Below are 17,505 nucleotides of genomic sequence, written 5' to 3' on the forward strand. Positions count from 1 at the left end.
GCGTGCGAGAGCTACGCGAAACGCTACAGTCGAAGGAGCCGGGGAGCACCGCCAGCGGAAAACACAAAACTGGCGCCGAACAGGCTTCCACTGACAAGAGGCCGTCAGCCCGTGCGAAGGTGGACAGCTCGGCCAGCTGCGCGGCAGCTGCCTCGGAAAACGAGCATGTGTCACACGGCGCACTCACGCGCGCGCGCATGCGGGCAGAGTCTATCTGGGCTTAACTGCGAGCTGCGCACACGAGGGACCCTCCGCTGACGTGCAACGTCGAGTCAGTCACGATGGTCTTACCGAACACGGAATTTGCGAATAGCCTCAACCACTGAGACGACTCGGCGCATATCTTTTCCATAGAATAGCTTTTACATACCCAAGGTGATTCATATAAACTTAGACTTGTCACGTGGCGTTATTATTATTATTTCGGTGAAGGTCCAGAACCTCTGAACGCTAGAAGACTGGCAAGCGTGGGATAGCCCTAAACTATTTATTCTATTACGAAACAGTTTCTCCTTCCCTAGGTCTGGACACGTCATGGTACAGTGGCGCTCTCTCCATTCCTTTTCTTCGATCGGTGCATGCCACACGCGAGCGGAACCAGGAAAAAAAAAAACCACACGCTGCAACCGTATATTTCTTGTGGGCAAAATGTCACCGTACGCAGCATATATGTTAAGCTATGTCAGCAAAATTTGCTGCGTCACGATGTCACGACGCAGGGTGAACACTTCGGGATCAACTTTGGCATAAATCTAGGATGTACCTGTTTTGCGTCGCGTAATCTTCCTCCTGTCTCGATGTGTTTCGCATTTGGAGCAAGCGGAGAGGAGGAAGGTTACAAAGAAGGCGAAAGAATCGCTCGCAAGAATGACCGAGCCTCGGGCCGGCGCGTACCAGCGAGCCCCGTGCACCGAGCCCTCGTGTTACGGCAACGGTTTGCGCTCGCGTGACTCTGCCACCACAGTTTGTCTGGACCGCGTGACTTCGCAGAGGCCACGCCGGTCCTGCTGGCAGACACTTCTCAGAGAGACGCCCGGCAAACGACGAAACCCGTCGTGGTTGCTCAGTGGCCATACACGGTGTATCTACGAGCGAGCGCGAACAATGTTACCTCTGTTATGTTTACCTACGTGACATTTGCATATTTTTAAACCGTAGCTAAAGTGCGAAGCTGGAACATCCTGCACATACAGGGTGTTTCCCGTAACTTGAACCAAGGATTAAAAGAAAAAGTGGTTTACCGCAACTGAATGAAACCGACGACATGTGGTTTGCCGTCATGCGGCGCTCCTTAGGATAACCTTATGTTGAGCGTAATTAGCTAATTAATTAAGATCAATTATGCATTCTTGTACATATTCCTTTTAGGGCGAAGTGAGTTTCGTCACTTGGTCGAGGCCATTCTAAAACGACCGATCCGATTTTTTGTGGCAACGCGTACATGCTGAGCAGTGATTTTTACCGGCGAAAGCCCGCGAAATGTGACACAGAACAACGTGACCGCGCTCAAATGCGCTGCCACATTGCAGCGCTCTCGACCGCGCTTCGTGCAAAAGAACCGAGGCGAAGTGAGCGGATATCGGCTTCACCTTGCGTCAGCATCTTTAACGGAGGCACCCGGAAAGGAAGCGCCGTCGGCCCTGATGGGCGATAGGCTTCGACGCACGGTTGAGCACGCTCCAATGCGATAGCGCACGAGCGCACTCACGTGGTTTTGTTTCCCCTCTCGCGGGCTTTGTTAAACGACGAAAAAAATCCCCACGCAACATATATACGTTGCCACAAAAAATCGTATCGGTCATTTTCGAATGCCCTCTACAACGTAACGAAACGCACTTGGCCCTAAAAGGAATATTTAAATAATTGCATAACTGATCTTAATTAACTAATTAAGCGCAACATAAGATTATCCTAAGGAGCGCCGCATGACGACAAACCATACGTAGTTGGTTTCACTGCGTTTTCCTCGTCTTTGCAAGATGTATGCTTTAGTTGAATGTTCAAGTGACAGCTGTGTCTGTCTGGTCGCTTATTTTGATTATGGCTCTCGTTTCGACCAATTCGTTACAATACGTTTCGACCAATTTCGTTACAATAGTGCCCAACCGGGCGATGTCGGTTTCTAAACAAATAAATAAAGTTGCGGTTAACGACGTTTTTTTTTTTTTTTTAAATCCCTGCTTCAAGCTACGTGAAACACCCTGTACGCGGTGTGGCGGGATCGAACCGCGGAGGACGCGTTTCGACGGGGGCGAAACGCGAGAGCGCCCCGTGCGTCGGGGTCCCCTGGTGGACAGAATTATTCCGGAGTCCCCCACTACAGCGTGCCTCATCATCAAATCGTGCTTTTGAGACGTACAATCCGAGCATTCAATTCAAATTCACAGAGTGAGAAGAGTTTTCCCTTCTTTTTACTGTTACACTTGTCTACGTGTCATCTTTTATCGCCCGCACCTTACAAGATCTTCAGCTACGTCTACAACTAAAGTAGTGTCAACACATCTCAACCTTGATATGCCGTGTTACCGTTTTACTAGGGGCGCCGCGCCAGAATATTTCTGTCGGGGGAATCGGAACGTGATTGTGTATTTTTGACGGGGTCCACAGGGCAGCCTGGCCATCGCTTAGCAACCCGTGGTGGAAAGAGCTAGGAGGGGGAGAGAGGCGGTGAAAGGGGCAGGAGGAAATGTAGCGGGTTGTCGGCAGCCCCCTCTCGCCCTCCGTTTAAAGGCGCCTTCGGTTTTACGTGCGAGCGAAGCAATGCGTCCACAACTTCCAAAAATATGTCTCAGTGCTACTTGAAGGACTGACCGCGCGTGACACTCGACTCCGCGGTCTGTTGTGGCCCGCACATTCGCGAAGCAGGGTCAGCTCCGACCGACTACTGCGCCTAATTGCGGGAACGCACACCGACACCGTATAATGTCGCGCACAATCTTTCTTTTTCTTTTTTTGGACAAGTAGGCGTCTAGGCTAGCGCTGGAGGCGCTCCACATTCTCGGCAGCCACAAATGTCTCGTATAATGACGTCGACGCAGCACAAGGGGTACGACAAGACCAGCGCCTGTTTCTGGCTTTCTTCTCACCTGCTTCGCGCCGGTGTCATTATGCGTGTAACTGCGCATCGACTTGGACCAGCAACGTGTTGTTGCGCGTCTGCGTCGGCCGGGCACTTCGGCCACGCTTTCACAGCTGCCGCAATTACGAGCACACTTCCCGCGCGCATTACCCGGAGTCACGCTCGCAACAAGTGCACTGTGCGTGTGCAGTGCGTGCGTCTGTACTGCAGCGCCCCCTCGCGCACGATTGCAGCCACAATGGCGCAACAGCACAGCGCTTCGTCTTTCCCGTTGATAACAACGCAGTGGAAATCAGCTGCGTGCTTATCAAAAGCAAAGGATCAGGCAGAAAATCGGCACACGGCACACTCCCCGTATTGGCGGTTAGCCGTTTGAACACATATCGCAAATTAGTTTTCTACGGTGAAGCTGCGTACATAGCCGCCACCCTGTGAACTTTTGAAATTCATTGAAAAACCTCAGCTAGAAAGGGGGACATACTACGCAATTTTTATTTATTTGCCCTGAGAGCACACATTTCGTGGAATACATACGCACTTTATTAACGATCATTTACCTCGAGACGCGCAGTACACAAGCAACAGCAAACTTGCAATAGCTGTGACTAACAAATGGCACAAAATTGTTCTTTTTTTATTTATTTCAGTGACTTCTTTAACGGCCGCAGTGTAGCGGATTTCAATTGCTTCCGGAGCTTGTAGGAATTAAAGCCCCTGCATCTACGCGCCACCGCCGGTAGGAATAAACTTGCTCGGAGCAATGACGGCGCCCTGCGCTGCCGCACACAGGCGGAGGAAACGTGCACTATCCCCCTCCCCCTTTTCCGTCAATCCTGTCAAAATAGGGGGGAGGGGCTGGCAAAGCAAATCATTTCAACAAACGTTTTCAGCAAGCTTCTTCGCGAATAGAATTCACTTTTCTGAAAACTTGGCTCAGCATCAGCAAAATTTCGGAACCGTGGGTAATTAATACGCTTTACGAAAACTTGGCAGTTATGTACACAGGGGCATTTCACGATAGTTTTCATGCGGTCGCGTAGTTGGGCTATCGAGGATGCACGACAGCATTGTACAGAGCAAAGCACGCGTACTGTCACTGCAGAGGGACACAGAAGATGAATGCTCTAATCAGACCTTGAGGATGAAATTCGGGAATGTTGGTTTTGCATCTCGAGGTAACAGGTGCCAGAACGACGAGACAGACAGAGCGACAAAAACAAGCCGCTTTGTGTACGTCGGTTTATATGTGTCTCGTCGATTTCGTACATTTTACCTAAAAGAAAAAATAAAGTCCTTCAGACTGCTATTTGAAAGGGTAATGTGGAGTTGGGAATTTCGTGTTGCAATGCGTGTGCATAAGATAACCGACTGCTTATCAGCGCAGCACAATATATAGGTTTCAATGGAAGAAAAGCACATTCGAGAACGGTTGAAGATAATATAGGTGGAGTGATGAGCTTAGGAAATCATCGGGCATGGGACGGAGTCGTGCGACGCGAGGGAGGTGTCACGGAAGTAGCAGTAATAATATCAATAATAATAACGATGGTAATAATCGGGGTCACTCGGTAAACGAGAAATCGTACACGCCACATAAGCGCCGCTTGAACTTGGCGATCTGTCCTCAGCGCTGTGAAGGAAGCTGCGCCAAGTTAATCAGCGCGACGCAGTGCAGTCTGCTGGCGCAAAAATGGCGCCGCGGCTCAAGAGAGCAATCCACCACCTGGCGGAGAAAAAGTCAGCCGTGAAGCGCGTGTATAGGAGCGCGGAGAAGTCGAGATCGAAAGAACAAAACGGCGGAGACGCAGACGAAGCTCGGCTCGGGGGAGACGATTAAAAAGCCTGGCACCATTCGCGAGCGTCGGCCTGCAGGACTGCGACGAAAGAACTAAAGGAAAAGATCATATATATATATATATATATATATATATATATATATATATATATATATATATATATATATATGGCGCCACAACGACGATTGCAGACCCGCCATATCGCGGGGCAGACCGCCGTCTTTCCCAGCTCACGGAGTTTTCACGGAGCCGAAAGCGGACTAATAATAGAGCTTCCTAGCAAAAGCAACGACCGCGCGCCTGAGCGTGCGTGCGTGTGAAGGTTGGTTTGGTCGCGTGTTGAATACGCACTTACAGACGTTGGAAACACGATGTAGACGGTAACACTTATTACGCACAAGATGGCGGCATACACCGCAGATTTCGCAAAGAAAAAAAAAGAACAAATCCACAAAAAAAGAGAGAGAAAGAGAAAAAGCACCAGCCATTCGCAACACGTTCTGCACAGACGAAATGGGCAACTTCGCAACGCGGTGAGCAGTTTGCTCATTTTTCTTCACATAGAAGCAAGGTTGGAACATAACTGCTGAAACAAATGCCGCAGGGGCACAATGCACGGTCCCACATTACGCGCACGCTCTGAATGTAGGACTGTACACACTTTACGCGGTTACAAGCTGAGTGCGTTTTGTTGTAACTTGCGACTAGATTGGCCGCTAAGCTCGGCGTTCTCACTTCTCAACCATGTGGAAAAGTATGTATCAAGTGAGAATATACTCCAGTAAAAATAAATCCCAGCCCCGCCGAATGAGCAATTTACCGAAAGCTTTATGAACATGCAGAGACCCGTCGATACGTAGTAAGAAACCACCACCCCGACGGCAACGCCTACTGACACTGTTTGCAATAAAAACCGAGTGACACACTGTTTAAACACGATATGGTTGATGCCCTTCAGTGGTGTAAGCACTACGTCAGGCAGCCTGGTCGTTCCTTTAACGGGAAGTTCAAAATTACCGAAAGGTTAATTTATTACATTGACAGATTCCAGGAAATTGCGAATAGGCCGGCCTTGTTGTGAGCGGACGCTTGGTAAAGAAATGGGGGGGGGGGGGGGGGGGGGGGAAGGAGAGAAGAGGTAAAATGCGCGAACGAAAAGCAGGTGGTCACGGCGCCAATTCGCGCAACCCCGGCCAATTCGAGCTAGTCGTGACGTCAGAAAGTGCAACTACGTCGGTTCGGCCAACACCTAAATAGCACAAGGCCTGTTTACTCCGGTGCATGAAGTCACGCTAGCTGGCCTGAAATTTCCATTGACAAGGCTGGCATGATGAAAGCGGCGACGTCAAAATCACTGGTGCCTACTCGGGAGCATCCACATTAGATGCGATGGCAGTCGGGCCAGGTAACATGCACTTCGTGGATCGGAGTGAAAAGGCCCTTTGCTATCTAGATGGCGTTGGCTTGGCGGTAGTTAATCGTTTACAACAACGACGACTACAACAATAATAATAACAGTAATAACCAGGAAGCTTACCGTGCGTGAAAACAGCTGAAATGTGCGAAAATACTAACGGGACGTGCCGCCAGGTTGACGAGATCGGTACCGCGGTTTAACACAGTCACTGAAGAACGGCAAGTTCGGTGTTCATTTTCGCTGATAGTAGTCGACCCCTTCCTCCCAAAGAGGCAAATGAAATTTTGAAAGGATGCCCATACTGATTTAGTACTTCTCCAAAGCGCCGCTTTCGATAACATTCTGGAGGAGCCACGATGACTGTGCGGGAAGCGTATAAGCACAAATAATTACTGCGGTGAATACACACGCACACGAAGCATCCTTTTGTAAGCGAATGCACCAACCTGAGAGAGGCAGCTAGTGAAGCAGAAAGGAGTGCGCGCTCGAGGCGACAGCTGTGTCAGGAGCACAGCTGACGAGATAAAGGCTGCGGCGTTATCCGATAGCTTTGTCCGGGAAAGGCGTTACGTCTTCTTTGGCCCACAGTCGTTGCTAGCACCCCCCCCCCCTCCCCCGTCTCCTTGCTGGACACTTATCTCTCTCATTGCGCACGGCGGTTCCTCGTCGGCGATAACGGCCGCTCGTGTCACCGCGCTGCGTCGACGTCTGTCCTGCCCCGATGCCCCGCGTTTTCGCGCTGTGCACAGCGGTCCCCAGAAACCGTTCAGTGTAGAGTAACTACTACGGATGGACACAGAGGAAGAACAGGGTCCACACACGCGCACACGGAGTGCCTCGAAAAAAATGGCTGTGGCTTAGGTAAGGTTAAGCCCAGGATGCGAAGCATACTAGCCTTTATTTTAGTTGTTGAACCACTGTTTAGCCTGGTGAACTGCTGTTGCTTGGCTATATTTGGTTCGGCTAGACGAAGAAACAACTCATGCATTACTTCTTCGCCTTCAAGAGTGGAACGCGACAGCGTTCCCGTCGACCCGTCAAGGGGTGTCAGACAATGGGCTACAGGGCAGCGACTACGTGCCCCGCATTGGACGCGGTGAGCGTCGAGCAAAGCAGCGTTCGGCGCGGCAACGAAATGTGCGCCTGAGCAAGAGACGCACGCCTTAGAAACAGCTCGTTTCTAAGGCAACACCGCATTCACTAGAGGCGCTTTTGTACCGCTTTGAAGCATCGTACTCGTGGCTCAGTGGTAGCGTCTCCGTCCCACACTCCGGAGACCCTGGTTCGATTCCCACCCAGCCCGTCTTGCAAGAGTTGAGCCAAAGCCACTTCTCCTCTGTCGTGACGTCACGGTGTCACGTGATTTCATGGCGACACCGCCGCGCCTGAGGAGCTGGGTTGAGCTCTCGTAATATGCTTCGCATAAAAAAATATATATAATAATCTCAGCCGGTGCAACTGTACATGTGCGTTTTTCTCTTCATCTGTGCCCGTGCACTATATCACCGCTATAGCGGGAGTTTCTACGCAGACCAAAGAATATTTAGATAAAAGAGCCCTCTTGAAATAAAAGAAGTGCTCCTTCAGAGACATGCCGCCAATGGCGGCGACCACGTACGCGCTAATTAGTCGCTAATGAAAAAAAAATAACTTCCATACTTTTAGTGTAAGCGGGTTCATCGTAATTGGGAAATTGAAGCAAGCTCTCCGTACAACTTTTGGAGCTGGAAAAAATGCGATTACCCGCGGAACTGTGCCCCGACGGGTTTTGGCTTTCAGAGCGCGGAAACCGAAATTGGGCGGCTGCAGCGAGCGCAAAGCCGCGTCCCTCGAGGCAACGCAGTGCCTACGTCACCCAGAGCCTGCGCGCTCAAGCTCCGTGATCCTCGCCGTCGCAGCGCCCTGGCTGCACACTGCTGGGTGACGTAACAGAACGCGCGTTACGTAATCCATTTTTCATCTGCGGTCTTGGACGAATAGCGCAGTGTTATTATGATAGCAAATACATGGACACTCCAGCGCACTTCTGCCGTCGCCCTCGCCGTGATGTTCCGTATTAAAGGTACTGACAAACAATTTCCATGGTATCTATATTTTTTAATGCAATGGAAAGCTTAGCGATCAATCATGAAGTGTAAACGCGGGAAACGCCGTGGAACATTATCAGAATTTTTCGAACTACAGTGAGGATGTAGTCGTTCACTGGAAGCATGCTGAAAACGGTGATAGGCGAGCGCGATAGCCATTATACGCCGGCATTAGCGGGAGGCGGACCACAAGTGCGGCCGTAACTTAGAAAGTATTATTTGTCTATAAGTATATAAGTCTATGCTCCTGCGATAGATGTTTCCCGAAGTGATAAAGTATTTCTGCGATAACTACTACGTGTTTCGTAGTATTCTGTACAACTGCTTTGGTATTTCACCAGTCAAAACCAGTCAAAACGAAACCAATCGGATCGAAAACGAAATGACGCTTTTCATGTGATATGCAGTTGAGCGTGTTGCCGTTGTCATGCGTGTGCTATTGATTTCACAAGCGTAGAATAAAGGGTAAGTGTCTAATAATATAGCCACTTTAATTTTAGCCATAATTATATTGTACTTAAAACAGCCGACTTATGTACAGTAATCTCTACACAACATCCGGTGCACGAAGATTTCACCGCCAGGCCTCGCCACTTGCTAGTTTTTGAGACTTTCATTGCCAATTTAAAATCACAATTCTTACTCAATTCGCGAACAGCGTGCTGGATTCTATAACTATAAAACATGGTCATTTCATTTCAATGAACATCTCACAGCGCATACTGGCCAGTCGTCAGTCCTTTCAAGTCCGAGGGCGACGACATCGTCGCCACGCGCCGTGTGATGTATGTGCGAATAAAAGCGTGCAAGGGTGAGCCTACGATGATGGCTCGCGCGCGCAAGGGAGCAAAGCGAGGAGGGAGTGCGCAGTCTTCCGTCGCGCGCAAGGCATCGGGGGAAGGGTTCCAATTCCGGCTCCGGCTGCGCACGGCACGGCCGCACGGGCCCTATCTTGAAAGCGATGGGGACAGTGCGCCGATCGCTGATAGCTTCGTGTGCGCTGTGTTTTCGCCGGTTAGTTCGCGTTGAAGCGAGATGCAGCACGAAGGTCAATTCGCTTTGCTGCTGCTGCCGCGCTTCCTCACTCCAGCGTGTTGATAGGGAGTTTCCGTGGTCATCGAGTGAGATGTGTTCACGTTCTCCTGAGTGCGCTTGACGCAAGCTTGTTGAATTAGTAGGCGAATGTTCACAAGTATATATGGCCTATAAAACTACTATCCTAACCTCGTGTAGTTATCTAATAACTTGCTATCGCAATCGATGTTTCCCCTTTAGGGCGCAACTGCGTCTTTTATTTATTGATTGATTAAAAGTACCAATAATGGCCATATCACCATGATGGTACTACGAACGAGGGAGTCGCATAACGCTACCACGGAACAATCCCGCTTTCATAAAAGCTACGTATATATATGACAAGAAATTAGAAGAAGGAAAAAAAAAGAAGTCGCGCAAGAATCTAGTGTTACAGTCTTACGCCGATGAGCAAAACTTGAACAAGGCGAATGCACGAGCCAACGTTTCGACGTGTCAGACGGCGTGTCAGCCGGGGTGTCCCGACACGCCGGCTGACACGTCGAAACGTTGGCTCCTGCATTCGCCTTGTTCACGTTTTGCTGACCGTCTTGAATTTCTATCTCCCGCATTCCCCGTCTTTTCTCTGGAGTCTTACGCCGAGAATTTCGCCTTGCATTTCTAGAGCAGATAGACGATAATGCAGTGCGCATCGGAACAAATGTAGACTTGATTCCACCCACGTTTTGCTGCTAATAATGCGGCAGTTGATTATTCAACGTCAAATCAGAGGCAACCATACGATGCCAACAGACAATGAAGCCAAAGAAGGCATGAAATAAGCTGTCTCTTTTTAAATGAATGTAGAAACCATTATGCGAGAGAGAAATAGAGAGATAGAAATATTGTCCGTAAGGCTACTATTACCATAACTGGAGAGCATTATATAGCACACAGAAGAGACGTACGCAAAAAAGCAGAGGCTGGAAGCAGCACTGGGGGCAACGTCTTGGCAAGGTGTGTTCAATAACAGTGCGTTAAGGTTTTCTCGTAATAACAGGTCATCAGTCGAGTGGCCGTAGACCGACCGCATTCTACACACTCTCGACGGCGGCATAATCAACATGAAGACACTTTCGCATATTTTCTTTTTCGAAGTGTAAAGTGGCCCAACAGAACGTAACGTTTATTAGACTACACACGGTGACCACAGCCTGACAAGACGACGCGAGGCGACACTGCTAGTTTTGAGCGAGCCTGACGATATTCCGGTATACCCTTCGCTAGTATCTACTAACGATTAATTGCGATATTACGAACGTGCGTTACTACAAGTATTACGGTCACAGTGCGAACCCCGCGTCCCATTTCTCGCAGATTGGAAGAAAATGCGGGAAGAACGGATTAGAAATGAGGCGTGGAAGTGTCCGAAGACATTGACCCCCTCTCTCCTTCTTTTCCAGCTCTTCTTGGCAATGTAGGAGGGTGATCCAAACGACCCAAGTTGACACTACGTTTTTCACGCACTAAGCAAATACGAAAGCGGCTTCTGTCCGCATCGGTCCCCCGAACCATCGTACATATATGCCCGCTTGAAGGACAAACGAGCGGGAATTCCCGTTGTCATCGATCGGCATCGATCGGATAGTTGTTCGCGCAGGGCAAGGTGTACGCCACTTTCTTTCTTTATTGCCACTTGAATTGGGCCGCAGATGGCCGCACCCCCGGCGCCCTTATCTCGCGAAGGACGGCAGCCGGTGCAGAGGCGTGCTTTACACAGCGCAGGGCACGTGGGCAGGCTGCGTACGTGCAAGCACACGCGCAGGGGCCGCCGAGTGCGGCGGCGGCTGAGAGATCACCGTCGCAGCGCTCACTGCCAAGCAGCCAGAGGGAGCGCTAAGAAAACGAAAGCACGAAACGAGCGTGACATAACGGTTCCGGCATGCGCCACTGGCGCGCGTCACAGAAGACAGCAGCGACAGTGGGTCGCCTGGCAGCTATATGCTGTCGCACACGTCAAGTCACGGCACCTTAACCTCCTCTCTCTAGGACCTGACCGAGGATTCGATGAAGAGAGTGGAGGAGCTAGTGGTCGGAAACGGTAGAGAGAGAGGTGAAATGGAGGGGTAATTGACAAGAAGATCTTGTTGGGCTATAGTTGATGCAAATCTCAGGCTGCATCTGTTCGCTATCTATTGCTGTGGTGCTGTTTCGCTCGTCCTGTCAGTCTGTCCTCGTGCGGTTCTGAGTGCGTGCGCATTTTTTTTTTTTCGCGTTGAAAATTATGCTAACAAAGGGAGGGGTGTTGCGAGGGCGCAAGAGCACGAGGGAGTGTGTACACACGGCGTCCAATACGCAAAGCATGCACTGTGCAAACAAAACGTGCTCGAGCAAGTTCTAAACAAGAGTATCCCAGTCCGTTCCACACAGTACTGCAGCAGGGATATTACGGCGCGTTGGACATGATCAGACTGCATGCATGCACGCAAAATATCCTTCGTCGAAAGGGCGGCATGCAGTCCAGACGGTCTATATAATATTGCCAAATTCAGTGCCTTTCAATCGGCCGCATACCGATGGGGGCGCGCCATGTGCCCTTTCGTTCGCTACACTGATAGCGGCCACTGCGAGAGAGAGAGGCTGCGGCAGCGGTCGGGCAAAGCGGGTGCGTGGGACGGGCGTGGGGTTCGAACTCCAGTCCGCGACCAGGCGGACTGAGCACTTGGCGATCGTATCGCGAGTGTCCCGCCCAGGTACAGCGGGCAAAAAGGCCGACGAGGTGCCGCTCGAAGGCTGTCGCGATAAACGTGGGTGCTCCTCGGGGGGCGTCGTAAAGGCGCGAAAGCCACTTTCGTCACGGGGGGCCCACGCGGTGACCGTGCGGTCGTCACCCACGTCGTCGGCATAAAGTAACGAGCTCGCCGTGGAACCGCACGCGCAGCAATGGCAAACATGCCGCCGTTGCAGGACGCACGCACGGCAGATAACTTTTATTTATTTATGACATTACCCGTAGGACACTAGTGCAGGGGCGAATAAAAACCTTCGAAGCACAAAGAATACGTATGCAAAAACAACGCGGATTCATAACAGTTCGTACAGTTCAGATAATAAAGCGTAGCTAATAACATTTTGCCGATAATTCAGCTTTCGGCAGCTTGTAACTGCTGGCGCTGTGGAAGAGGAACGCGCTTCGAAGCAGTCCAATCAGCCGCAGTGCTGTCGGCGTCCCGGCGAGGACGCGACGGCACCGACGTCGGCCCCGCGCAGAGGGTCGCTCCCACCACGACCGCCTCCGCCGCGCCGCAGGCCCTCGGCACGCACGCGTCGCAACGCGAGCTCCTATCGGCGCGCCACAGCGGCGAGACGAAAGTGCGGCCAGCTGTACGCGAACAGTGCCCACCTCGAAGACGCCGCAGCGGTGCGCCTCCGCGACACGGCTCGGCCGGTGTAGTGACAACGCGCACAGCTGCGAACAAGCGGGGCGCTCTCGTGCAACACCCTCTGGAGGGTCTCGTGACGCCGCTTACGTCGAACGCTCCAGCTTCGGCCGTACGACCGCGAGCTCTCCAAACGACACGCGTCACAAACACCGGCCTGGCTCAACTAGTGGAGCCAGGATGCGAGGTCACTTCTTTCCAGAGGCGGACGCCCAGGCCATACTCCTTAGATGCGTTGTTTTTTTTATATCCGTAATCTGCCTCGTAAAAAAATGCAATGATTTCATGACGGCTATATATACGTACGACTATCGTCACCTGCACCACTGATAAGGTTTAACACCTCCGACGCAATAGGTGGTGTCTAAATCCGTACCACGGCGATGGCTCCTTCTGAGAAACAGAAAATCTACTCTAAGGCTTTTGCTGACTGCATGCACCGAAAGCGAGTGACGGTAGCAGGTGATGTCCAAAACATGGCGGCCGTGACGGTGTTTCTGGATCCTGCAATCACTGGCGGCGCAAGCAGTCAACTAAAGCATAATTATAGATCGTTTTTGTCACTGAGACGGAAAGGAGCCGCGCCTGGTGGGTGCGTTTGAACGGTATCCATACAGGAAGGGCCCGCGGCGGCCAGGAAAAATTGAAAGACCGATTGAAGCCCGGCGGGCGAACATGAGCAGCCACAGCAGCGTGAAAAGCACACTGGCGATGACTCGATTAGCACCGTCACTCGACGTTGCTAATTACAACACTCGCCTCCTCACGAGAGCACAGCCAATGCAAGCAAAACTGCTTGCATTGGCAGAGCGCTCCTTCAAGGTTGAGAGAAAAAAAAAATTATGCAGATCCCACGCACTGTGGGAATAGATGTAAGCGAAGCTTTCCGTGCTGGATGCCTTGATTGACGATTATTAGCGGTGATGTTGATGACTAAAGCTTAATTTCTTCAACGTTTAGGCTAACGCGAGAGTGGTGAGTTGATGTTAAACGCTACCTTGCGTGCACCCCTGCCGTTTGTCTGCGTAGTACACAGAACACACAGGGAGAGGTGTTTGCTTGAGGCGCGTTGTTGTGCACCATATTTTTAACCTCTGAGAGGGTTGCGCGTTGTCATTGCCTCACATGGCACATCGCATTGTGGCAGATGTATTAAACTTGAATTGCATTACGGGGCAGTACGCTGTTAAGAACAGCCCAGCTGAGGTGCAAGTTTTGCCTGCCAGTTGCGACAGCGGCGGCAACTTCTCTTGGAACGCCACCGTTCCGCTCTAGCCTCGTTGCCGTTGTGACTGAATGCGCTCGGCGGACCAACTATTGTTACTGAGCCGCCACCGCCGCCCTGGTCTGCCGTGAGCGGGGGAGTGCTCGCGGGAACGTAGTTCGAGGCTCCTTCCCACGCGCCGTCCAAGACGCAAGACAATGGGCACCCGGCCGCGCTGCTGGGGTCAGCTCGGGGAATAAAAGGCACCTTTCCTGACACAAGCCCCGAGTTCTACGCAGTCCGTCTGACGTTGGCTCTGGACCGTGAACCTCGCGCAAAGAAGTGTGTGTGTGAGTGTGTGTGTAAACCGTCCCGCAGAGAGGCGACTTGTTTACGATGACTGGACAGCCGTTTACGTCACCTGGGTATCGGGGGAGGACCGTGTGTTTATAAACCGCTGTTGTGCGGCTGCTCAGTGCACTTTCTGAAACAGTCATGTTAGACTGAGGCACTTTCTAAAGCAGTCATGTTAGACTGATGTACTTTTCTCTCGCAGTCATGCTAGACTGATGAACTGCATGTAGATACTGTAAATAAACCCATATTCCTCGTTCTCGATGAGAAGCAGTCATTCCCTTCATCAAAGCCCTCAGCGTGGATAAGTTGGACGACGGCATGGGCCAGCTACCTTCTAATTCATGGCGAACTCCAATCTTGACAACGGGTTACGAGCGATAGGATTGAGCCCCCAATCCTAACAACGTGCTAAAACCACACTCGGATTATGAGGCACGCCGTTGTGGCACACTCCGGATAAATTTTGACACCGTGATGCTCTTTAACATGTCCCAAAATCTAAGTGCACGTGCGTTTTCTATTTAGCACCCGTAGAAATACCGCTGCCGCGATTGGGATCAGATCCACGACTTCTAGCAATGCCATAGCCGCAAAGCTAATGCGGCGGGCACAGAAGTGTTGATTTGACGGTCGACCGCTTCCGTAGTGTCTCCTGGACCCTGCGGTGCGTTTTAATTAATGCGGCTTTGCTTCTGCACGCACTGCGCAAGTTTCCCGCTTGACATATTTGCATGGCGTTAGCAACGTACTGCACCGTACCTTGAACTTAACCTTATCCTGCTTCCCCCCAACCGCTGTCGTATAGTAGTGGGGTTTCCTTGCCTTCTCACGTCACGTCCCCCACTATATTATATGGGAACTGCCTCTTCTCCTCTTTACAGTTCTATCTGCGTCCCCTCTAGCCTCGCACCTCAGTAGAAAAGGAAGCGCTGCAGTTTCTGCAATGCTTCTGAGGACAGTCACGGATAATTACAGCTGTCCAGCGGCTAATGTGGCGACGGCCAGGGAGCTCCAGAGGGTATTGTGCACATTCAACATGGTGGGGTGAAAACGAGTTTCTCCCGTCGCCCTTTCTCTCTTACTCGAGCTGTCATGTATATACACGCTCTGACCCCCCACCACCCTCCGACGCAGTGTGCGCTACAGCAGCAGCAGTGGGAAAGTCGAAGGAAGAGGCAAAGAAAGCTTCGCTTAAAAAGAAAAAAATTACTGGAAACCGAAGGTGCCAGCCTTAGTATACTCGGGGCCTGCTACTTCAGATAAAGCGTTTTATGATGTCACGAAGAGACGCATATCAACAAAAGTAAGACATCAAGACTAAATACAAAGACTAGGAATACGCAAATAAATCGAGACATTGTTTCACATTAGCGCAACTGAGAATGACTGAAGCAAAAAGCAGGAAAAGCAAGAAGTAACGGGACAACAGTAGGAAGTTTAGCGTCTTTTCGCCTTCTGTTCATTCTTGTTTATGCAACCTTTCATTTACTCACTGCGAGCGACGTCATGGAATACCAATTCACCCAAACCGCCAGCGTTGTGAACAAATCAAGCCCAGTTGACGAACAATGGCTGAAAGAATGTATACAAGTCTCGACTGCATTCATTTAGCGACAGGACCTCCATGGCTCGGATTGCGCGGTGCCACAGGTCGAGAAGGGTTCGTCGTTTTGCTGTTCTTGGCCAGTGGGTGCCTCAATTCGAGAGGGACAATAGAAAAAGTCTACCCATCTTCTGCGGGACACATGATCGACAGCAGGCAGCTGTGAGCACTGCTACTCTTCACCTGTTCCACGCAGTCTGCGGCAGCCTGATGTACTGTCCATTGCGTGGCGGGGCGCGAAGAGACCGACTTTGCGAGAGAAGCGGTGTGTAGGCTCGCGGAGGAGAGGCGCTTGGAGCGAGGGAACAGAGGGCGGACACAATTGGCGCCGAATTCGTCCGCAAGGTCGCTGTTCTTTTTTCTCTACCGCAGCTGTGGAGATGAGTAGCTACCCCTTGAATTAGAGGTTCATCCTTACTTCGCAAAATCTCAGTACACGCACATACATACATACATACATACATACATACATACATACATACATACATACATACATACATACATACATACATACATACATACATACATACATTTCGTTCTGCCTTCATCGTCACAGAACCAGTAGTACAAACTAGCGACCAAGTCGCACTTGCCAGTAGATCGGCGTAGCCGGTCGGGTAAAATGACGGGTAAGGGTAATGGCTGTTCAGGCGCTGTTCCGGCCCCTCCAGATGACTGTAGGGACCGGAACACTCTTGGCACAAGTACGAAACGAGGAAACAAATGGAAAGGGGAACAGAACCAGTTCGGGGGCATTCAACGCCCGAGAGCAACAGTATACGAGCGACAACGTGCGCCGCTGTGAAGGGTTCCGCCTTATTTCCACCACTTCGCTTCTCTGGTGGTGGTGGTAAAAACTTTAATTCGTCAACAGAAATTGATTTAGGAGATTAGATGTGGGAAGTCATGATGGCTTCGTGAGGTGGCCGTCAGACCGTGTCTTACGGCGACTTCTAAAGCCCAGGTCACGGCCTGCAGTTGAACCGCAGGTTCCGAGCTGGTCACCGCAGCCTCCCACTGCTCTCGGTTGGATAGCTGCCATTCGGCTCTAGGTTTGAGCTCAGGGCATCCGTGCAAGATCGCTTCTCTAGCGCACGACCAAAGCCAGCAGGAAAGTGATCGTTCCCGCCCCCTTTTTGTTGGACCTCGTGTTCCCTGGCACTGTTTGCCGTTATAATGAACCAACTAAGCCAACAATGCGTTTCGATCAGTACACAAAGTGTTTTTTTGCATATGGCGCCGTCGAAACGACGCCGCTGCGGCAAGTAATCGAACCAGCGACCTCGCATTCAGCGACAGCAGTCAGAACCAACTTAGTCAAACGGGCTAGAAAAACACAAACGAGCAAAACGATAAATGAGATGGGTACAGGCGAGGAGGACGTTCGGACCAGACCCTGTGCAGGCAGCACGCGTGCTTTCTGGTCGCCGGCGCGACACGGGGTGAGGGCAGGTGTGACTGCCAGGGCGCCCAGCGAGACGATCGCGACTGGCCTGCAGGACAGCGCA

At 51.1% G+C, this 17,505-nt stretch overlaps 1 protein-coding gene across 5 annotated transcripts in view; it reads right to left on the reverse strand.

Moving 5' to 3' along the window:
- The window catches only part of LOC135899451 (uncharacterized), a 361,492-nt gene that overhangs the window by 192,758 nt on the left and 151,229 nt on the right, over positions 1-17,505 (reverse strand). Inside the window, exon 1 of one of the 5 annotated variants that reach the window (XM_065428707.2) lies at positions 6,413-6,703. The exons of the other annotated variants lie outside the window; for them this stretch is intronic. The gene's annotated coding sequence lies outside the window, so the exon portion shown is untranslated. Of the gene's footprint in view, positions 1-6,412; positions 6,704-17,505 lie in introns of those variants that run through there. 5 annotated transcript variants of the gene reach the window in all.

This window comes from Dermacentor albipictus, chromosome 6 (genome assembly GCF_038994185.2).
Source record: "Dermacentor albipictus isolate Rhodes 1998 colony chromosome 6, USDA_Dalb.pri_finalv2, whole genome shotgun sequence".
Classification (NCBI taxonomy): domain Eukaryota; kingdom Metazoa; phylum Arthropoda; class Arachnida; order Ixodida; family Ixodidae; genus Dermacentor; species Dermacentor albipictus.